General features: G+C 49.6%; 1 protein-coding gene and 1 long non-coding RNA gene across 3 annotated transcripts in view; both read left to right on the top strand.

Annotated features, from left to right (window-relative positions):
• SLC25A37 (solute carrier family 25 member 37) overlaps nt 1–23,344 on the top strand; it is a 46,647-nt gene that overhangs the window by 2,025 nt on the left and 21,278 nt on the right. The window contains exon 1 of one of the 2 annotated variants that reach the window (XM_043870561.1): nt 15,278–15,299. The exons of the other annotated variant lie outside the window; for it this stretch is intronic. The gene's annotated coding sequence lies outside the window, so the exon portion shown is untranslated. Of the gene's footprint in view, nt 1–15,277; nt 15,300–23,344 lie in introns of those variants that run through there. 2 annotated transcript variants of the gene reach the window in all.
• Nucleotides 188–22,437, top strand: LOC122673029. The gene is made up of 2 exons (XR_006334566.1): nt 188–5,940; nt 22,400–22,437. It is a non-coding gene; the product is annotated as an uncharacterized LOC122673029 (long non-coding RNA).

Here is a 23,344-nt window from a genome sequence, read left to right as displayed (position 1 = left end):
GAGCTTGTCTTTAGGGTTAGTTATGCCTTTTGAGCTCCCTGTGACCCTCTCCTGTGTGTGCTAAGTTGCTCAGTTGTGTCTGACTGTTTTGCGACCCTATGGACTATGTAACCCATCGGGCTCCTTTGTCTGTGGGTTCTCCAGGCAAGAGTACTGGAGTGGGCTTCTATTACTTTCTCCAGGGCCTCTTCCTGACCCAGGGATCTAGGTCTCTTGCATCTCCTGCATGGCAGGTGGATTCTTTACTGCTGAGCCACTGGGGAAGCTCCTTAAGAGGGGTTAATTGCATGTGTTTGAATTGTGTGATCTATGTTTAGTTTCTTCTCTGCCCCTCCTTCTGCCCTCTAGGTGTTGGTATGTTTTGATCCACTTGTCACTATGTACTTAGCATTGATTTCTGTAGCAGTTTTCACTTGTGGACAGGTTAATGTCGTGTGCGGTCAAAGGAACTGGTTTAGCTGTCCTGGGCAAGTCATTTTGTGAAACTTGACTGTAAAATGAAGGCTCTGGGGACCTTCTCTGGTGGTCCAGTGGTTAACTGCACTTCCGACATAGGGGGCATGAGTTCGATCCCTGGTCGGTGAACTAAGATCCCACATGCTGCGTGGTGCAGCCAAAAAATAAAATAAAATTTTAAAAATAATAAATAAAATACAGGTTTGGGTTAGCTAAGCAGGAACAATTTCTAGATCCTGGGATTATAATCCTGGCTCTGAATAAAGACCCTTGGGGGTTCTGGCTTTGAGCATCCCGGTTTGGCTTTAAAGCACCTCTTGTTGGTTTTTTTTTGTTTTTTTTTTTTTTCTTTTGCTACAGTTTCCTTGGATTACTCTTTTCATTTTGCAGTGGAGCTAAAAGGCACAGAGAGAGTTAAGTGGCATGAGCCCTGCTGTGTGACTCCAGGAAGACTGCAGTAGAGGTGTGCTAAGACCAACACAAGTGTCTGTGTCCAACATGAGATGTCAGGGACCATCCTTGCTTCAGACAGGGAAACGCTCCCCTTGGGGAGCCCTTCACTATGTTCTTCGTAAATAACAGGGATGGTGGAGACTGTGAGGAACTGAGTCAGGAGCCCTGGGTTGGGGTTCAAGCCCAGCCCCTAACTTGCTTCATTCTTTAGGCACTGTTCTGTCACTAGTAAAATGGGGGCTATGTTCAGTATTTCCTATTTTTCACCTGTCCCCCTTTCTACTAACACAGAACACTCATTGTCCTCTTTTTATGTTACTTGCAATTTGAAATAATTAATTACACTTGAAGCCCAATCAATAATTATATCTTGAAAGGAAAAAAAAAGGTTTTGTTTTGTTTGTATTCTATAAGGCACACATTTTTAACCTTGATCTTGTAACGTTCAGTGAGAGTGTGGGATGGGCCTGTGTTTTTCAGTTTTTCTCTCCTGTGTGGTGTGTGGACCATGGTGCTCAGGACTGGTCACTTTCAGTTCTGAGCCCAGCAAGCTGCTCTGTTGTGTGGAAACTCAGCTTGGCTAATGCTTCACATTGTAATACTGCATATACTTTTCTGTGAAATCCCTTCTACCCAATGTCACCTTAATGACTTGCATTTTTCAAAATGGGTGGTGACCATTAGTGGGAGCCACATTCTTAAAAAGCCAGGTTGGTGAGAGTACAAAATATTAACACAAGCATGTGTGGCATGCAGTAAGAAATACTGTTGCTCTGTGACAGTCTGGGTTGTGTGTATGTGTGTTCCCTGAGTGGCTGTGCTAAATGTACCTCTGGCTAGGCCAAAAAGTCTGAGAAAACACTAAACCTCATCATCACTAACGTCTCTCGAGTTCCAGCAGTCAACAGCCTGTGATTCTTAAGTGGGGATTTAGAAGACTTTTGGCAACTTTTCCCCTCCTTCCCTTGGCCCCTCCGTGGTGGCATATGACTGCTTACTCATCTGTAAAGGGACCGGCTGCCAGGACCTTGCAGTGGTCCCACGGGAGGGCGCGAGGGGACCCTGGAGGGCTGTCACCCAGAGGTCGCCACGACGTGTTCCATGCCAGCTGGGGTTTTGCAGCCCCTCTGCCATACCCCTCGCTCTCCCTGGTGCTCCAGAGGGGCCAGCGGCGTGGTCGCCTAGACCAGCACTTGGGGTGGACGTGAGAACCCCTGGTCCGGAGCGCTCAGGACTGTGGGGAGAATGCCAGGTGGGTGGAGGAGGAAATTCCAACCAGATTAGGCACACCGCTCTCCGACCATGCCGCGCGTCCCGCGGTGGCGAAAGCAGGGGCAGAAGGAAACAGGAAAGATTTGAAGCGAGAGGACTTCCGCTGACCCTTCTCTTGCTTTGCTTCTCAGGGAAACGCAGTCCCTTTAAGCTCTGCTGGGGGAAGCCCTCCTGCCCCGCTAGGGTGCAGCCGGATGGCAGGGCGCTGAGAGCCGGCCGAGCGGGTTGAGTCTAAGCCTTCTCTCTAGGAGCCGGTGGGTGCCGAGCCAGTTGGAAGCCTCGCTTGGCCTCGGGGGTTTCCGTCGCTGGCAGTGCTGAGCTCCGAGGAGCAGCAGCAGCGAGGCGGGCAGGTGCCAGGCAGCTCAGCGTTCCTCCACCTCTGACTCTGCTCATCTTGGTCTCCGCAGTGCCAAGTGGGCTGCTAGGGTCCTCAGTACGGGACGGGGTGAAGAAGGCAGCTGCCAGCGTCCCTCCCACTCACTCCAGTGCTTTCAAAACCATGCACAGCCCAGGAGATGCCACTCGGCTTCGAAAGAGTGTGAAATCCCAAGTTGCTCTCGTTTCTTGCGACAAAAGTACAGTGATTTTTCAGTCTCCTTCCGATCCTGCCCTTCCCTTCTTCTCCATCCTCCTTCAGTGGGAAGGAGCACTTTTCTATAAGGTGGATCTGGGAGTGGCGTGGATTCCAGCGAGGAATTCTTCTTGAACTTCTGTACTGTTGTTCGTTTCATGAACGCGCAGGCCGCGTGCTGACGCCCAGGGCTGGGGTCTGCTGGAGGAGTGGGGGCAGGGATCTGATCCCAGAGACAGCGCTTGGGCCCCCACGTGGCCACTTTCCTGCCTGCCGCTGGCCCCCTCTGTCCGGAAATGGGGGAGGGCGAGGCCAGGGCAGAGGGCTTGGAGGGGAGTCCCTGAGATTACAGCGGGCAGCCAAGGCGGCCTCAGATCTTCAATAGGGCGAGGCACTGGGGCTAACTTGGAGGAGGGGTTCAATTACATTGTTCAAATCACGCCTTAGGGCGCACAAGGGGTGGGGGGCGTGCCCTTGAGGTAGGGGCTTGTCACGTGAGTCAGGGGGCGTGGCTCTGTGGAGTGGGCTTCCTGTGCCTTTCCTGGTTGCCCCTGGGCACGTTTTAGCCACCTGTGGCCCTTTCATTGATTAGGGCCTTTGCCCCCTCGATCTTTGGGGTGGTGACCAGTCTCCGGACTCGAGTCCTGCTTTCCTTTGTTTACAGGCTTGGGGTCTGGACTCTTCTGGCATTCCCTGAGGCCCTGGATGAACTGGCTTGCTTGTGTTCAAGGAAGCCTTTGGCAGTCTGTCTTGAACCTCCGAACTTTCTGGCTTTTTTCCTATCTCCCTTGGTCCCCAAGCTTTCCTGCCCAGAGAGTTTTCTTTTTGTTTTTAAATCTTGTGAGTTCTGCTTCTCCCAAAGCCTGCCCTCCTCTCCCGGCCAACACCTTGGAATGTTCACTGCTGCCATTTTTCATAGGAAGCTTCCTCCAATCACTTTAACTGCAGACCTGCCCTCAGACTCCTTCTGAGCCTGAATTCTCACCGGCAGAGAACTGGCTTGGGGCAGTTCAGATCCTAGGCTTTTGACTTACCGGTTGGGTGGGACACTTAGCTTTTCGGAGTTCTGGTAGTTTCCTTATCTATGAAATGCAGAAGCTAATTTTCTTCCTGCTTTCTCTTTCCTGAACCAGCTTTCCCTGGCTTCCTTCTTTACTTTCCCCCTGGACCCTGTGGATGTGCCTTGTCACTGACTCCTTCACATCTTCACTGAACATTCCTTCCTCCTCCCTAAGCCGATAGAAACCCAGCTCTTCTGAGGCCTCTCCCGGGTGCCTCTCAGGTAGAGATGATTCCCATTAGTTTAAACCAGGCACCTTGGGGCTGCTACCCTCCCACTGTTGCTTGCTAACCCTATCAAGCTCTCCTTTCCCTTTGAGGCTCCTGCCGTCCACTTCCACCAGCGTCTGTCCCTCTCCTCCCTGTGTTACCCCTCACCTTCTACTCCCCTGGGATGGCGGGGTGGGCAGGGGGAGGGAGTCTTGAGCCACACTGTGGTCCTGCTTCCCACTTGGGTGTGACCTGGGGCAAATGTCTTCACCTCTCTGCCTGGTTTCTCCATTTATAAAAGAAGGAAAAGATGGTACTGATGTCCTGGGTGTCTGTGAGGGTTAAGTCCTTATAGCGCTTATCATTGCCTCCTGTGTAGGACTGTCCTCTGGGTGGGACCTTTCAGCTTCAGTACCATCATCATCAACAACACCATGATCCAGCCACTTTCCCTCATCCTCTGGATGTTGACATCTGGCTTACAGACTGTTCATCCATCCTGAATTCTGTTATCATCCTGAGAGTGTTCTGTTTTGGTCACCACCTGACTAACATCCAAATCCCTCCATTCTTTTTTTTTTTTTTTTTTGCCCACTGCACAGGGTGTGGAACTTCCCCAACCAGGGATCAAACCCATGCCCCCTGCATCGGAAGCACAGACCACCAGGGAAGTCCCAAATCCCTCTATTCTTTACACCACTCAGGTCCATGGCTATTACTTCTAAAGGCCTTGTCGTGGCCCTGAACCTGTCTACCCCTGAAATCGTGCGTTCAGACGGCTCAGAGTCTGGCCACAGCTGTCTCACGGTCACACTCTTCTCACCTCTTCTCTGTCTCATCTCATCACATCCCTGGCTTCCTCATCCAGCCTGGCCTCCACAGCCCATCACTGCAGCCACTCCCCAGCCCATAGTTTCTTTGCCTTTGCATCTTCCAACACCTGCCTGCCCACATCTGATCCCCAGCAAGCCACTGCCCACAGGGAAGCCCAGCCCTTCAGGAGAAACCCTCACATTGCGTCCACTGCTGCCCTGTGTGCCAGGCGTTTGGGGCCCCAGCCTGGCCTTCCCCGTGCTCCGGTCAGTCGGCTTCCATCCTGCTCAGAAGCTGCCTCAGACCACCTTGCTTCTCAGACTCCCACCCTTCTACTTTTTTCAGCCTCAGTGTGGCATATTGCTCTCTGTTCCTAGAGGAACCAGGACTCCATCAAATTCTTCTTCCTCTAACTGTCCTTCCTACTAGTCTGCCAACCCCTGCCCCTTCTCCTATTGTAAAGTAAGAGGGTCCTTCCTTCTTCTAAGGAGAGTCAGTGGGTTTAGCAACCACTGATGTACACCTGGGTTTGAATCCTGGCTCTCCACCTGGGCCATCTTACTTGACCTCTGTAAGCTCAGTTTCCTTGTCTACAGATTGGGAATGTGAATCCCAAGACCCAGATTCTTCTTTATTGAAAGAATCAAGTGGGCATGACGTATGTAAAGCTTTTGCTGCAGTGTCTGGTGCCTAAGTTCTCAATAAAGGTCACGGTCGTAGTTATTTTGGTCATCTGTCTCTTGAGTAACCCAGTTCCAGTATCTTGGCCTCTACCCCACCCCCACCTCCAGCCATTGGTTCCTTCTTAAGAGCATTTCTGAATCCATACTTGTCTCATCTTAAATAACAAACAAACCCCAGGCAGCTCACCTTGACCCCATGTGCCCCGAGAGTTTTCTCTCCTTAAAATAACAAATGTTGGGAAAGGATGGTTGACACTCAGTCTCTACCTCCTCCCCTTGTCACCTCCCCCCTCCCCCTAGACCTCTGGCATTTTGCATCTGTTTAGTCCCTGTCTCCTGCAGTTTGTTTAGGTTCATGTCCACTTAGTTGGTGATGCTCTCCAACCATCTCATCCTCTGCTGCCCCCTTCTCCTTTTGCCTTCGTCTTTCTCAACATCAGGGTCTTTTCCAGTGAGTTGGCTTTTCGTGTTAGGTGGCCAAAATATTGGAGCTTCAGTTTCAGCATCAGTCCTTTCTGGTGAATATTCAGGTTGATTTTTGCACCCACCGCTCTGCTGAAACCCTAGGCTGCCAGTGATTTCCTGGCTAATAGATTCAGCTACCGTTTTCCCGGTCCCTCTTGATGACAGACAGCCTCCTGGTCTTCCTCAGAGTTTTGTCCTCCACCCTCTTTTTGTCTCTCGGGACACATCTCCATTTCTACCTGGGTGCTGACAACTCATGGGTTGCACATCTGTGTCTCTGGTCGGGTCTGTCTGGGAGCTGGGTATCTGGGTATCCTGTTGCCTTGGAGACATGTCCAGTTGGCTGCCTTAGCGTCCATCATGGACATCCTGCTCTCTCCTCTGGTCTGCCCTTTGGCCTGGGCCCCCTTCCTCAGAAGTTTGTGGATGTTCTTCAACATTTCCCCCATCTCTGCCCTCCTTGCCCTCTCTCCATATGCTTCTAAGACCTGTCCACCCCTGCCCCTGTGATACTCCTTAAATCTGTTTTCTTCTCCCTCCTACCACTCCTGCCTTGGTTCAGGGGACTCTGCTGCTGTCTCTATATTGCAGGCTTCCTTGATCACAGAGTCACAGTTGAATAAACCCGCCCTTTCTCTCCCCTCCTTTTGCTCACACTTCCCTACTGCCCAGCCCTGCTTATCTCCACAGCATGTGTTACCCTGTAACCCACAATACCATTAATTTATGTGTATTATTTACATAGTTTAGTATTTTTTTCATTTGTAATATGATCTCCATTGTTCACAGTCTGTCATCCCTCATTCGAATTTCAGCTCCCAAAGGGCAGGAATTTTGGACTCTTGGTCTCTTGGGTGTTCCCTTTGCCAGAAACAGTTCCGGGCACACAGTAGGTGCTCAGTTAAGTATTTTGTTGAATGAGTGCCCACAAATCCCTTCTTAGCTGATCCTGCTCATCCCCAGTTTTCTCTCCTTAAAAAGGGAAGAGTAATAATACTCATCCTACCTACCTTTCAGATCTACTTAATCGAGTCTTGGAAGAAAATGCAAGCAGGTTGGCAGTGGTCACAGTTTATAAAGCTTAAAGCCCTCTGCAGGCGCCAGGCCGTGGTATTTATTATCAAATGAGGATCATGCTACAGGGGCGAAGTTAGCCGATTGGAACTGAAAATCCAGCCTGTTCTCGCTGGTGCAGCGGAGCCTGTGAGGGGCTTGAGGGGGCCGAGCGGCAGCCCCATCGTCTCAGTTCACTTCCGGGAGTGTCTGTCTCTCCACCTGACTCCTCACGGCCCTCCCCGGGGCCTTCAGAATGAACCTGGGCTACCTTGAGTGGCATGCTGAGCCCCAGAGACACGTAAAGGTTTTCTGTGACTCTTGGTTGAATGAAACAGTTGTTTAAAGAGATGTGGGGTGGGGGTGGGGCAAGTGCTTTAAAACCTGCTATTAAACAAGTGCAAAATAGTTTTTATTTTGTTTTGCTTAGCGTTGTTTGGGATCCCTACTGTCCGTGGCCACACAGAGAGTCTCTCAGCCCCTTTGTCCGTTTTTGCGGTGGAACCCACAGGCCCCCGATGAGGCTGTTTATTCATCTGGCCAGCACTTCATTCGTTGCACACTGACTGAGGGCCCTCCTCACCCAGGCAACCAAAATAAGCCCTGGCTCCTAATTCCAGAGGCTGCTCCCTGTAATTAGACCCTTCCCTTAGGTCAGGAGACCGGCTCGCTTTGGGGAGAAGAATGACCCAAGTTGATATTGACTGTCATGTGGCTGCAGGGCCGGGGTGTGTGGACTCAGACGGGCTCAGGCTGCCATCTTGAAATCCTGGGGCCGGCGGGCAGTGTCATGGGGGCTTGTCCGCCGGGCACTGTTGAGCTGGCTCCTTCCCTGCTGAGAAACAGTGGACTTCAGTTGTGCTGTGCCCCACCCCCCACCACACACACACACATCCTCTTCCTCACCCCTGCGGTTTTTAGTCATCTGGAAGCTGAAATTGGCTCCCAGAAGGTACCCTTGGGAGCCACCACCCCCTGCCCAGTAATCCCAGCCTGCCGGGAAGGGCCGCTGTCTGGTCACTAAGAAGTGTTTTGGTTTCACATTCGTGCTTTCTCTCTGAAGAGAAAACAAAACATGTTGAAATAGAGCGAAATCCCAGCAGCAGCTTGCTTGAAGCAAGAGTTGCATAACAGGTTTAGGAAATGTCTGGCCACCGTGGGTCAGGTGAAGGGACTGCCACTTTGTGTCCCCGAGAGGACGTCCTCCGGGGCCACCAGCCTCCGGATCCATCACACACAAAATCCTGTGAGCGACTCAGAAAGGCACTGTCCCCTGAGGTCTGGTGGCAGAGGCCCCTGATGGATCTCTCAGTGTGGCCTCAGCCTTTGTTCCCTGGAGATGCCGCTGTGGGCAGGCGTTGGGGAGGGGGGCGTGTGTGTCAGACTTGTGCTGGCATTGGGACCCCCGGAAAGGGCCCTAGGCTGGGGGTGGAGGGGTCAGGCCCCATGAATTTAAGTCCCCATCCTGCCACTCATCAGCTTGGAAACCTGGATGAGTTATTTCTCTGGCTTGGTGTCTCCTTGTTTCATAGACTATTATTAGTCGCCTGGACTGACATCATCTGTTTACCTACTGAACAGGGCTGTTGAATAGCTCAGATGGGATCACGTTTGCAGGTGGCTTGTCTCAGACGTGTCCACCTCTTTGCGACCCCATGGACTCTAGCCCACTAGCCTCCTCTGTCCATAGAATTCTCCCGGCAAAAATATTGGAGTGAATAGCCATTTCCTTCTCCAGGGGATCTTCCTGACCCAGGGATCAAACCTGTGTCTCCTGCATTGCAGGCAGACTCTTTATCCTCTGAGACGCCAGGGAAGCCCGAACCTTGACGGGCCCCACTAATGACAGATCATATCAGAGGTGATATGCTGAATGATGAAGGGCTTTTCAGGTTAACACCACAGGCTCTGAGTCCAGACTGCCTGGCCGGCGCCTGGCAAATTGCTGAAACCTCCCTGTGCCTCATTTTTCTCATCTGTGAAATGGGAATAAAGCACTACACACCTCATAGTGTGTTGCTATGAGAATGAATTATGCTACAACTAGAATGTTAAGAATAGTGTCAGTGGTAAGTGGTAAGCTCTCACTTTATATTAGCTCCTGTTATCATTTCTGAAAGCGTTATTACTTTTTTTAGACTGATTTTTTTAAATCATTGGCATCGGATCTTAATTGAAGCGCGCGGGATCTCCGTTGCATCAGGCGGGATCTCCATTGCCGAGCTGGGCTCTCCAGCTGTCGCAGGTGGGCTCAGGAGTTGTGCGGCACACGGGCTTAGTTGCTCCACACGTGGAATCCTAATTCCCTGATCAGGGGTCGTACCCACGTCCCCTGCATTGCAAGGTGAATTCTTAACCACTGGACCACCCCAGAAAGTGTTATTGCTTGAATGCTTGGTTATGCTTGTATGTTGCTGTTGTAACTGTATATTGCATTATTTTCGTGTAGTTTTAACCTATATTCTGTCACTTGATCCTCTTAGCTCTCCTTTGAAGATAGGAAGAGGCACCCACAGTTTCTCATTTCATAGGTGAGAAAACTAAGCTTCAGAACACTAACATGGCCTGGAACTTGCGCCTCTTTCTGCTATACCAGCACTGGAGGTACTGGTACAGACCTTTATACCACTGACAAAGTATAAAGCTCTCTGCAGGTGCCAGGCCATGGTATTTATTACCAAACTGGGATCGTGTTAGAGGCAAGTTGAGGAAAGGAATCGGTAGGAGCGAGCATGTGAAGTGCTGAGATGTAGACTCATGTTAATGATGGCAGCGTCCTGGAGCTGGGTTCTGAGAGGAGATTTTGGGGTCCCAGCTGCATTTTGGGGAGGGGGAAACTGGAATTGAGGAAGCTCTGGCAAAAAGTCATAGTTGGGCATGGAACTCGGAGCTCTAACATATAGGTAGGAGTTCCTTGGTCACCTATTCCAATATGTAGGGCAAGGTGATGATCACAAATAGTTATTGCCATGGGATATTTTTGGCTCTCTCTGGCTTCTTTCTCTGGAGCAAACTGCAGCTGCTATGGCACATTCTCATTTTAGCGCTGAGTGAAAGTTGGACTCAGTATAGTAACTTGATTTTGGATTAGCCTAAGGATTCCTTTCCAAAAGACAGCCTAAAAATGACCTATGGAAAGAGTACTACATCATAGTTCCTTGGTCTGCTAGGGCTGCAGTTTTCTCATCTCAAATAGGGAAGAGTGACAAGGCCCGCTGCACCTCCCTTTCAGTTCTACTTAATACGTGTGGTAAGAAAATACAGCCTGTTTTGCAGTCAACAGACTTTTATACCATTTACAGAGTATAAAGCTCTCTGCAGGTGCCAGGCTGTGGTATTTGTTATCAAACGGGGATCCTGTTAAAGGGGTAGGTTTAGCTGGTTGGAATGGAAAGTCCAGGCTCTGGTTCCGGCCCCTGCAGCTTCGCTGCAGCTGTGTGGCCATGGGCACTTAGCCTCTCTCCTTACTCGCTTGTCTCCCATCTGTTGAATAAAGACCAGGGTGGCCGTCTGCCGCCACCTCTTTCGCTGGGTAATCAGGAAGAGCCAATTACACTCTGGGGCATGCTCAGAAATACATTTAAAATTGATGATGTCGGACCAGCGATGAAAGGCCTGCATACAACTACTGTGATTAAGGCCAGTGATTAAGGATTCCTCTAGGGAGTGGGGGCCCCTCCCGTTCATCTCCGTGGGGTTATCACCTTAGAGGCTCCGTTTCATTTTGCAGGTGAGTCTGTCCCCTTGAGTGGCAGGCGGGTGAGCCTGGGGATTGAGAAGGTGGCGGGTCGTCCTGAAGCGTGACGCTGTGTCTGCTGACGCCCGCCTGCCTTCGTCCCTTGCTGCCCTGTGTGCTGTGCGTACTCACGGCCACTGATGGTTGAAAGTAAGAAGGGAAGGAGGCAGGGCGCAGGTGCCTTTGTGCTGGGGTCCCTGCTCCTCCTTTCCTCACACTGCCCACAGGGAGGGGGTTTTGCTGGCACATTGCCTCGCCCCGGGCCTGGCAGATGGTGTGGAAGGTGGATGTGAGGGTGGGTGCTGGCAGCTGCAGGAAGCTTGCCAGCCAGCTTGCTAGGAATGGAAACATGCAGGGCCCTGCCTCTGACTTGCAGTGGGGAGCTCTGCTCCCCTGGAATAGAGGCTGTATCCCATGGGTGTCCCAGGGCTGTCTCCAGCCTGAGTTAGAGGAATGAGTGATTGCCTGATGATCAGATCTCAGAAGCCACACTGAAGAAGCAGGACGAAACGTTTCTACGGGAAAGGAGATGCTGGTGTGTGTGTACATGAGTGCGAACGTCTAAGGACGAGCCCAGGGCGTGTCATGGGCTGTAGAGCCAGCTCTCTCCCCTTAGTCACTGTTTCCACAGCTTGTTTGCTAAGTGTTGGCTTGCATAGGCCTGATTCATGGAATTTCTCTACCGAGAAAGAGTTAAAAGGCATGTGTAAAAGTGCAGCATCATCCCCTAGTCTTCATTTTAATGACGAAATTAATTCAGAAGTGGGAGCATGTGGGTGTGACCACATGTGCCAGGCTCTGGAAGCCTGGAGGCTTCTCGCCTGTGAGGTCCATCCCCACAGAAGTCCCCTGTCTGCCAGGAGGACGGTATCATTGAATCATCCCTGGAAGGGGTGATGAGTTTCTTCTCACAGAAACCAAACCTTGTCGAGAGCGGTCAGGAAAAGGGCCCCTGGAAGAAATAATATATCAACATGTGTATCTAGACTGAAGGAGATGTAGATGGTAGGACAGAACTGTATGATTCCCTGTCCCCTGGAATGTCACAGCCTGTCCCTGAGATGCCTGGCCATCCCCAGGACACCTGTACCCTCCCGTCCCTCTGATTTTGGGGTTCTGCTCTGAGCCTTCTGCCCACAGAATCAGCTGAGGAAGTTTTTGTGTTTGGTGTGGGGGTCACACCAGGGCCTGCCCCCTATTCTGAAATTCCTTCTTTTTCCCTCCCCCTGCATTCTGAATTTTACTTCACTCTTCGACTACCAAGTGACTGCTTGGCAGCGTCCAGGGAAGCCCAGCCTCCCCTGGTGGGAACTTTTCCTGCAGAGCTGAGGACCAAAGGAGTCGATAACACAGAGGAAGGGAGGAAAGCTGTCATGTCACGGGCGTTTCTGCTCATAATTGGCTCCTAACTGATGGGTGACGTGAGTGGCAAGTGCCCACTGGAGCAGCAGCCAGGCAAGTAGCTAAAAATTAAATACAGTCACATGATTTGGTGAGGTTTAGGGTTTGCCAGAGTAACCCAGATTACAGTTTAGAGGGTGACGAGAGAAGCGTGGCGATGACAGAGGTTCGTCTCGAGCCCCATATGGGGACCTGTGATGGATACTCAGATTCCTGTCTCATTCCTTGTTACTTCTTTTTAATGGCATTTAAAAACTTTTTATTCATTTATTTTTGGCTTTGCTGAGTCTTCAATGCTGCATGGGCAAGTGGGGGCTGCTCTCTAATTGCAGTATTTGGGCTTCTCACTGCAGTGGCTTCTCTTGTTGTGGAGCACAGGCTTTAGGCTCACAGGCTCCAGTAGTCGTGGCTCCTGGGCTCTAGAGCACAGGCTCAGTAGTTAGAGCCCAGTGGCTTAATTGTTTCACTGCATGTGGAATCCTCTAGGACCAGGGATCGAACCTGCGTCTCCTGCATTGGCAGGCAGAGTCTTTACTGCTGATCCACCAGGGTCGCCCCCTTCTTGTCGCTTTTTAAAGGAAGCTGAATAGTTGGACTTTATTTTTTTTTCCTGCTCTCTCTTTTCTTTGAGTCCTTCTGTCTCTGGTGGATCCTTCTCTAAATGCAGAGACTTCAGTTCCTGGGGCTTGTCCGTCCACCTCCAGTGATTCTGATAAAGGCTGGAAGCTGCTGGCTCTTGAGGATTTTCCTTCTGGTGCCCGTATCGGTCCAGGTTAAGAGAGAAAAGCTCCTGGATCTCCCAGCTTCTAAAAACTGAGTCCTGTTTCTCCACAAGACCAGTCCTGTGACATAGGCAAGAACTGACCGACCCCACGGCCAGCCTTCTCTTCCTGTGTCTGTGGATTCACTGGCATCTGAGGTCTTTCTTACTAAACCTGCTGGGTGTTTTGAAGAAGGACATGCATGGCCCTTTTTCAGTGTCGCTTAACAATGCCGAGCTGTGCCCCAGGAGAAACAGCTGGGGTAGAAGCAAAAGTTGGATCTGCTGGACATTAAGGCATAGAAGATGCCCTGTTGGAATAGGGGTTGTCAGAGAAAGGGTTAGTAACCTAAAATGAGCAAGAGAGACTAGAGAACTCTCTTTTAGTGTACTTGTGTTTAAAAACTGTTTTCCCTTGAATCTTGGCTTCATAGACAATCACTGAATTAATGAGTGTATTTATGCCAGGAAGTGTGAAGCGTTAAGTAAATTTATTTTGAAAATGACTGAAGATTTATAATTAGTTCTCAGAGCAGCAAGAATATCAGCTTCACTCAGACAGAGCAAGACAAATATCATATGATGTCATTTGTGGAATCTAAAAAAAATGTTACAGATGAACTTATTTACAAAACAGAAACAGACTCAATGACAAAGAAAGCAAATTTACAGTTACCGAAGGGGAAAGGGGATTGGGAAGGAATAAATTAGGAGTTTGGGATTAACAGATACACACTACTATATATAAAACAGATAAACAACAGGGACCTATTGCATTGCACAGGAAACTATATTCAAATACCTTATAATAACCTATAATGGAAAAGAATCTGAAAAAATATTATATATATAATATATGAATCACTTTGCTATACACCTGAAATTAACATAGCATTGTAAATCAGCTATAATTCAATTTAAAAAAATACCTAAAGCAAGATGAAAAATACATTGATTATAAAAGAAAGAATGTCAGCTTCAGCAATTTTTCTTTGTAAAAACAACAGAATAATAATAAGGAATACATTGACAAGTTGGAGTGACTCCTAGTTCCTTCTTTGCCTCCAAGAAAGTCTTCTGAGGCTCAGAAGGAGGTGGCGAAGGAGTGGGCGCCGCAGTTTGTCCCCGGGGGCTCTGTATGGGGACAGTTTTAAGTGGTTCTGTTATCCTTGGAGTCAGTCTGTGCCCTCCACTGGCGTCTGTGATTGGGCCAGCCGGTGACGCTTCCCCTGACCTGGGGTAAAAATTCTCACTTTTAACCTTCCCTTGAATGTCTCTTCCAGGGTCTTTTGAGTTTTCTGATAATCTAATCATAAGAAAATTTCTGAAATTCCCTTTCAGAACCTAAAAAAACGAAAGTTAACTACAGAGCTGGGCTTTTACTAGAAGTGGCTTTTAAATTGAAAACAGATTTCTGATCCTGTCTGAGCAGCCAGAGTTGAAGGGGCAGGAAGAACCTTTGCCAACCCAGAGCTTGAGTATGGAGGGCAGGGAATGAAAGGAGGAAAAACACAGCAAAATGGATCCTTTCTCTGGAGACACACACGGAACGTTTAATTTGCCTTTTACGGTGAGTTATAATTAGCTTGTGATAACCAGAAGCCCACCAGCTGAGTGACTCTTAGAAAGCATTTCAGTTTTCTGTGTCTCAGTTTGTTCATCTATAAAATGGCAAAATGGAACTAAACCTATATGGTTTTTTAGGAGGCTTCTAGTTCTAAAAGTTCTACTCTTTATTTCCATGGGCTGTATAACTTTGGGCACTGTCCTTTGATTGGGAGTGTAAAGTATAGACTTACAAGCACTTTGGCTTGAAGGAGGAAGCTAGGAAGATGACTCCCACCCCCTCTGACACACACACCCTGGAATTCTACCAGGGAGCTAGCAGGAAAAGAACTAGATGCCCAAATACTTTTGGGGGACCTTGTTTCCTAGAGTATCTGCCAAGAAATGGTAGTCTATTTAATTTTCTTGAAACCTTTAACTGCAACACTAGAAGACTGCGAACTGGTCATTCAGACAATTCTAGAAATGTTGAATGGCCACAGTCCCACTCTGGAATCTAGGGGAGCCATGTAGCCGATGCTTCTGGAAGGCTCTGTTTATAGCTCTCTGACTCCTTCCTGCCTGGGCCGTTTTATGAGCTCACTACCAGGAAGCTGAGTCATCGAGGGGTCAGCCGGCACGGCCACGGTCATCCAGCTTTGCCAGCAGCAAGGATGGGTGAGCCCAGACAGCTGGGGCATTTTGGGGGAACTCTGGTGGGAATGACAGGATGAAGGGGCCACTCCTCACCTTGGAAGGCTTGCTGGCGCCACTCCCATCACGGTGACGGGAACACCATCACTCCCCGTGGCTTGTGTTCAGGTCAGAACCAAAGGGACTGAAATGTTGCATAGAGGGTCAGCTGACTGTCCTCTTTTCGGGGCTCAGCACAGGCTGCGCTCTGCTCCTGGTACCCAGCTGGCTGCAGTGACATCGCCTTCCTTGGGGCCTCTGTTCACATCCCACCTGTCGCTACCTGCATCCCGAGGTGGCCCCCTTCTCCCACACTTCTCCTGTGTGACTCCCCCCAGGCTTCCGGTCACTGCTTCAGAGTCGCTTCCGGGACCCTCGAGTCTAACTCGGTCCCCACCTTTCTTGTCCCAGCATCTTTACCCTGCCCTTCACTTCAGGATGGTTTATTCTTCAGTTGCTCAGTTGTGTCCAACTCTTTGCAACCCCATGGACTGCAGCACTCTAGGCTTCCCTGTCTGTCCTTCCCTATCTCCTGGAGTTTGCTCAAACTCATATCCATTGAGTCGATGATGTCATCCAACCATTTCTCCCCCTTAGTTTGTAACTTCTTATTTGTATGATTTTTGGTGTGCTCTTTCCCTCCCCTCTGGACTGTAACCTCCTTGAAGGCAGGGACTCTCTGCCTACCCCAAGCATCCCCCGCTCCCCTAGCAGCACACTCTTTGTTGTTGGGAGAATCTGTTGGTAGAATGACCCTGTTTTACTAACACTAGACTCCTGTGGTCTGGCCCCTCACTTTCATCCCCAGCACCCATTCATCTCTCCTCCCTTCTGGAAACCCTTCTTGTCATTCGACTTTGGTTTAAATCATACACCTGAGCTCTGTTCCCAGGATGAGGGTTTTCATTGGTATGAAATCTCATCCAGGATCAGACGTTCTTGCCATTCTCTTCGGCATCCAGGGAAACAAAAATACCTCCCCTCGAACTTAGAAAATAATTTGTGCAGAAAGTAGTACGTGCAAGTGGATTTTGGAGACTGGAAGGTGAGCGTTCAGGATGTTACCTTTGGCGTCTTTTCTCTGAGACCCTTAGCACTTCAAGCCTGGCGGTTCTGGTCTTTTGTCCTCTTTCTCTGTTATTGTCTGGTAGGAAGGGTGTGTGAAGAAACAGGAGAACATCCCCTCCAGCTGTGACCTGGCCCCTGCCTGCACGTAAATCATTCAGCCTTACGGAGCTGATTGGACAGCAGCGTTTGTGGGAAATCTGGCTTCAGTAATGTCTGGAAAATTTCCCCGCAGCCCGTCCTTCGCCCTCTGGTGTTCCCCTCAACTCTGGAGCTTGGCTTTCACGGGGCTCATATCCTGGGCTCTTATCCTGCGTGTTAGGCCCCAGAAAACATGAAGTGTCTCACTCCATGGGACATAGATGCTCAGCAAGGAGATGGCCGTTTGGGGAGGAGAGTGCATCTGGGCCTTAAAATGCCTGCTTTGTGAATGAAATACAGTGTACCTCCGAGCCCTCCTCCACTGATTACTTTTTACTATTGTTTATTTATTTTTGGCTGTGCTGGGCCTTTGTTGATGTGCAGGCTTTTCTCTAGTTGCGGTGAGTGGGGGCTTCTCTTATTGCAGTGGCTTCTCTTGTTGCGGAGCACAGGCTCAATAGTCGTGGCCCGCAGGCTTAGTTGCCCCGCGGCGTGTGGGATCCTCCGGGACCAGGGATTGAACCCGTGTCTCCTGCATTGGCAGACAGATTCTTTACCACTGAGCCAGCAGGGAAGCCCCTCAGTTCTTGAGTGTCTGTGGCAGTAAGGCACAGTGCTGGGGCACAGATCACAGCATGTGAGGCTGCCTCTTCCTTCGTGTTTCTCTCAGACTTTAATAGGAGGCAGCCGTGCAGATGCATCACCTGATTCAATTAGTAGTAGAGGAATGAGCCAGAGAAGGCTGGCGACAGGGTAGCTTTGAAAAGGTTTTTTTTTGTCCTGTGGATAATAGGCTAATCGTGGGGCTTCCTTTAGAAGCTGTGGTCTCTGTGGAAGGGTGAGGAAGCTGGTCTTGCAGAAGCTGGCAGGACCACTCTTGACTGGGGAACCGTGCATGGGGCTTGTGAGGTGCCCAGCTCTCTGAGTCTGTCCAGGGTGGATCCGGGAGAGCTGTCACCCACAGCCCTGAGGGGGCCACCTCTGCTCCCTGGCCCTGAAGGCAGGGCAGGAACCACCCGTGTGGTCACCCAGTCTCTCAGATACAAATGTGTGGCTGGTTTTTGGCAGCTACTGCCACACCTGAACAGGTGGGATACTGCTTCCTGGCATGATGGCCTTTGGGCTGGGACAGGCCTGTGTGTGCTGGGCAGGGAAGCACTGCATCGGCCAGGCCGGGGGTCGGCCTGGGGAAAAGGGCGAGCATCCCAGCTCTGCATCTTAAGCCTTTCTGTTGGGTGTGTGTTTAGCTGCTCAGTCGTGTCCGAATCTTTGCGACCCCATGGAGTGGAGCCCGCCAGGCTCCTCTGTCCTTGGGATTCTCCAGGCAAGAATACTAGAGCGGATTGCCATGCCCTCCTCCAGGGGATCTTCCCAACCCAGAGATGGAACCCACGTCTCTTGCGTCTCCTCCATTGGCAGGCAGATTTTTTACCACAGTGCCACCCGGGAAGCCCCAAAGCCTTTCTATCTTCCATCAAAGCTTCTGCCTTCGTTCCATCTTGGGTGGAATTTCCAGGTACTTCCTTCCAAGGTTGGGAATGTTACTGTGTCCGTGGGGGTTACATGGTGCCTTTGAGACCCCTGACCACCTTCACAGAACAGATAAACAAACCCCAAACTGCCCTCCCAGGTGTTCAAGGAAACTTCAGGAAATTATTGGATTGTGGCCACACTTCAGACTGATTTCAGAAATGCACGTGGAGTGAGCTATTGATTAGATGGCTAGTGTTTAAAAATTGTGGTTATTAGAAAAATTATTTTAAATTTAAAAATGTCTTATCATTTAAAAAGTTGTGGTTAAAATACACATAAAGCTTGCCATCTTAGCTTTTTGTCAGTGTGCATTTCACTACTGCGGTGTATCGACATTATTGTACAACCATCATCCCCATCCGCCTCCAGAACTTTTCTCATCTTTGCCAACTGAAACTGTCCCCATTAAATAGCATCGCCTCATTGTCCCCAGCCCCCTGGCAGCCACCATTCTACTTTCTGTCACTTTGCGTTTGACTATTCCAGATACCACATCTAAGTGCAATCATACACTGTTTATCTTTTTGTGACCAGTTTATTTCACTAAGCATCATTTCTTTGAGGTTCATCTGTGCTGTAGCACATGTCAGAATTTCTTTCCTTTTTGAGGCTGAATAGTATACCATTGCCTGGATAATATCGCCTTCTGTTTATTCATTCATCCATGGATGGGCACTTGGGTTGCTTCCACTTTTTGGCTATTGTGAAGAATACTGCTGTGAACATGGGTGTGTGTGTATATATATATATATATGTCATATATATGTCTTTGGGACTCTGCTTTCAGTTCTTCTGGATCTATACCCAGAGGTGGGATGGCTGGATCATGTGGTAGTTCTATTTTTAATTCTTTAAGGAACTTCCATACTGTTTTCCATGGGGGCTGTACTTTTTTACACTCCCACTGGCAATGCACATGGGTTCTAATCTTGGCTGGAATTCTTTTTTTTCTTTTTTTTCTTTTTAAATACAGTGTTTTAAATTTTTATTTGTCTGTTTTTTACTTTTGGCTGTTATGGGTCTTTGGTGCTTTGTGTGAGTTTCTCTAGTGGTGGCGAGGGGAGCTCCTCTTTTGGGGCACAGGCCCCGCATTACGGTGGCCTCTCTTGCATGTGAATCTTCCCGGACCAAGGATGGAACCCGTGTCTCCTCCATTGGCAGGTGGATTCTTATCCACTGTGTCACCAGGGAAGTCCAATACAAGTGTTTTTAAGCCGTGGTTCTATAGTATAGATGTATCGTATCTAACGTAACGTACATTTGCTGGTGGCTCAGTGGTAAAGAATCTGCCTGCCAATGAAGGAGACGCAAAAGATGCGGGTTCAGTCCCTGGGTCAGAAAGATCCCCTGGAGAAGAAAATGGTAACCCACTCCAGTATTCTTGCCTGGAAAACCCCATGGACAGAGGAGTTTGGTGGGCTACAGTCCATGGGATTGCAAAGAATTGGAAACGACTTATCAACTGAATACACAGGCATGCATCAGATTAAACACTCCCCCTCCCAAGCATTTGTTTTCCAAAGGACTCTAGTGGTTTTATAGATTTAGAATGTTAGAAGTCAAAAAGAGACTTAGAGATCATCTAAGACTTAGAGACTGTAAGATTAAAAATCTCTAAGACTTAGAGATCATCTAAGATGAGACTAAGACTTAGTCTTAGAGATCATCTATTGACTCTATCCACCGGATGTGTGTGTGTGCTAAAGTCAGCTTTAGTCGTGTCCGACTCTGTGGACTGTAGCCCACCAGGCTTCTCTGTCCCTGGGATTCTCCAGGCAAGAATACTGGTGGGGGTTGCCATGCCCTCCTCCAGGGAATCTTCCTGACCCAGGGATTGAACTCATGTCTCTTCTGTCTCCTGCATTGACAGGTGGGTTCTTTACCACTAGCACCACCGGAGAAGCCCATTCACTGGACAGGTATTTGCAATTGTAATGGGTGAGTGACTAGACAGAGGAAATCTCCCACATCTCAGGCTTACCTGCTGGTGGGAATTCCTGTGGATACCAGCCGGGAGTTCCTTAGGGACTTGTGGGCAAAGCTGGATGGGAATTGAGGTTTTCTGACTCTCGGCGCAGGAGTGTCTCCTTTCTGTGTGAGAACATTGTGGGGGTCGCCCTTGTTTGGCAAAGAGACATTTTTGGAAACATCTGTGCCCGGCAGTACCATGTGGGTTTGCTTATGCCCAGAATCTGAGGGGCCTGAGAGCCTGCCCCGCTGCGGGCAGGGCACGGGGGAGGAAGCAGAGCCCTCACAGGGTGCCCCGGGCCCAGCCCTGTAGCTCAATGTGGCCCCGGCTGCCTGCTTCTCTGCCGTTCAGAGGGTGGCGGGTGCTCGAGCGCTGGGGCGGGCCTTCACCCTGTGGTGACCATGCGGGAATGGGTGCCAGTCAGCAGTGCCAGGGGACCTTGGCACTTCAGGGCCTTACCCTGGCCGGGGCCCTGGACTTCAGCACCAGGTAAAGGTCTGAACTGTCCTGGGCTCTTAGTGAACTTTCTGCAGCCCTTTCATCTTGGGCCCTTTGCACTGGTGTAAATTGACACTAGCTTTTCCCTCCCTCCTCTCTGACTCTCCAAGTTTCCTTCCTTACATAATCAGGATTAATGTAAGCAGCAGGTTCCATTCATTTAGAATTGGGGAGCAAAGGAAGGTAAATGTGGAAACGGAGTGGGTGGGAGGGACTGAGACCCTTAGAGGCTATTATGTGCAAATCCCCTGACTTTCCTGAGCTTCAGATTCTCTTCTGTTAAGAGAGGCAGCGAGAACGAAAGGGCTGCCCGTCACTCCCAACAATGGCTCAGGTCATCTCATCCAAATAGTGATTTGTGGGGTGTTGCTTCCAACCAAGGTGGATTCTGGGGGCATCCTTCTCTAGGAGGTAGTCATCTTGTGAAGCAATTCAAGTAAAAATGACATCTTCCTAGGAATTTGCTATTTATCTCCCCCCCCACCCCCACCAAATTGGGAATTCCCTGGTGGCTTAGGGAATCTGCCTGCAATGCAGGAGACCTGGGTTCAGTCCCTGGTTGGGAAGATCCCCTGGAGAAGGGAATGGCTACCCCCTCCAATATTGTTGCCTGGAGAATTCCATGGACAGAGGAGCCTGGCAGGCTACAGTCTATGGTACAAAGAGTCAGACACAGCTGACTGACTAACACCCCCACCAAAAAGAACCAAAAACATAAATAAAAGCCCCAGCAGCTGGATGCCAGACCCCAGGCAGAGGGCTTTTCATTCATTGTACTTTTTAATCTTCACAGAGACTAGAAGGTGGCTACTGCGATGAGCGTCATTTCCAGAGAAGGAAACAGGCTGGGAGGGATTGAGTAACTTGCCAAAGGTGCCAAGGTGGGAGGAGGAAGCTGCCGGGCTGCGATGTAGGTCACATGGTGCCCCAGAGCCTGTTCTGCTGGTCTTTGAGGGTCCGACTCCATTGGAAACCACAGGGCCACCTCCCCTTTGTCCAGCCTCTTTCTGGTCGGAAGGGGTTAGAGTGGGGATTCCATTGCTATTTATTTCTTTTTAAAAAGTATTTATTTGTTTATTTTTGGCTGTGCTGGGTCTTCATCGCTGCTTGCAGGCTTTCTCTAGTTGCAGCGAGTGGGGGCTGCTTTCCAGTTTGGGTGCGAGGCTTCTTGTTGCAGAGTGTGGGCTCTGGAGCTCAGGAGTTGTGTTGCACAGGCTTAGTTATTCCGTCCGTGGCATATGGATTCTTCCCAGAAGGGGGATCAACCTGTGTCCCCTGCGTTGGCAGGCAGATTTCTTGCCGCTGGACCACCAGGAAAGTCCCCAGCCCTTTATTTTTATTTATTTTACCACACCGTGTGGCATGCGGGATCTTAGTTATGGGCCAGGGATCAAACCCATGCCCCCTGCAGTGGACGTTCAGAGTCCTAACCACTGAACTTCTAGGAAAGCGCCCTGTCCCTCTATTGTGAGGTTGTAGGCACTGTGGCCTGGGGTCCTTGGTGCCCTGTGGCTGGTAGCTTCCTTCTGGGACCCTGGGCTCTCTTTAATTTCTGGCCTATCTGATTCTGTAGTCTTAATGATTCAGTTCAAGCCTGTAATGAACATCCTTTGTGCCAAACAGCCATTTATGAGCAAGCAGGGAAAAATACCCACATCTCCTATCTAGGCAAGGTTAAGCTAGTTTGGGTGGTGGTTCTTAATGATATTTCAAAGACATTTGTATTAACACAGGTGACTCCATACTTGCTGGAGCCCTTTTACAAAAACTTTCAGTAATGGTCACACTTACCAAGCACCTCCTCTACTGTGCTCGGTGGTTAATGTGCTTTTCTTGTTGTTCAGTTGCTAAGTTGTGTCCGACTCTTTACAACCCCAAGGACCATAGCACGCCAGGCTTCCCTGTCCTTTACTATCTCCAGGAGTTTCCTCAAACTTATGTCCATTGAGTTGATGATGCCATCCAACCATCTCATCCTCTGTCACTTCCTTCTCCTCCTGCCCTCAATCTTTCCCAGCATCAGGGTCTTTTCCAAAGAGTCAGCTCTTTGCATCAGGTAGCCAAGTATTAGAGCTGCAGCATCAGTCCTTCCAATGAATAGTCAGGGTGGATTTCCTGCTGTCTAAGGGACTCTCAAGAGTCTTCTCCTGCATCACAATTCGAAAGCATCAATTCCTTGGTGCTCAGCCTTCTTTATGGTTCAACTCTCATATCCGTACATGACTCTTGGAAAAACCATAGCTTTGACTATACATAGCAAAACCATAGCTTTGACTTGCTGACCTTTGTCAGCAAGGTGATGTCCACAAAGTAATGTACTTCTTATTATATTTTCTCATTTGGGCTTCCCAGGTGGTGCTAGTGGTAAAGAATTCACCTGCCAATGCAGGAGACACAAGAGACACATATTTGTTATTCATTTCCAGAAGCATATGAAGTAGAGATTTTCACCCATGAGGCCACCGAAAGGCAAAGAATTTTAGTAACTTTGCCAAACGTGTGCAGCTCAAAAATAGTGCAGTGGTTGAGGATGGGGCCATTACTGTGTCCCCAGATCCTAAGAACGGAGGCTGGCATGCTGTCAGGGTTCAGTATGTGATGGGTGACTGAATGGATGGACTTCGGACCCTGGGCACTGTCTGATGGAATGAAATTTCTTTGAGATTCCCTGATTGGGATTTTTATAGCAAAATAACAGTTGAAGGAGGGTCAGGTGGGCAGGATCTGGGCGTTGGAGAGCTGTCCCGTCCTGGCGCAGTGGTGACCACCTCTGGTGGCTTAGGCAAGTCACACAACTTTTTCCCCATCAGCCAGGCAGTGTTGTATGAGCTGAATGGGTGTGATGGGAGAACTCTGAAATCAGACGGAAGCCCAGAGGAAATCCCCTCCCCATCCCTGTCATGCAGAACAGGTGATGGCGGAGCTTTGGGGGCTGAAGTAGGGAGTGGGCCTGTCTGGACTCTGCTTC

Source organism: Cervus elaphus, chromosome 16 (assembly GCF_910594005.1).
Source record: "Cervus elaphus chromosome 16, mCerEla1.1, whole genome shotgun sequence".
Lineage (NCBI taxonomy): Eukaryota > Metazoa > Chordata > Mammalia > Artiodactyla > Cervidae > Cervus > Cervus elaphus.
Note: the sequence above shows the minus strand (reverse complement) of the source record. Positions and strands in the feature narration are given on the sequence as shown.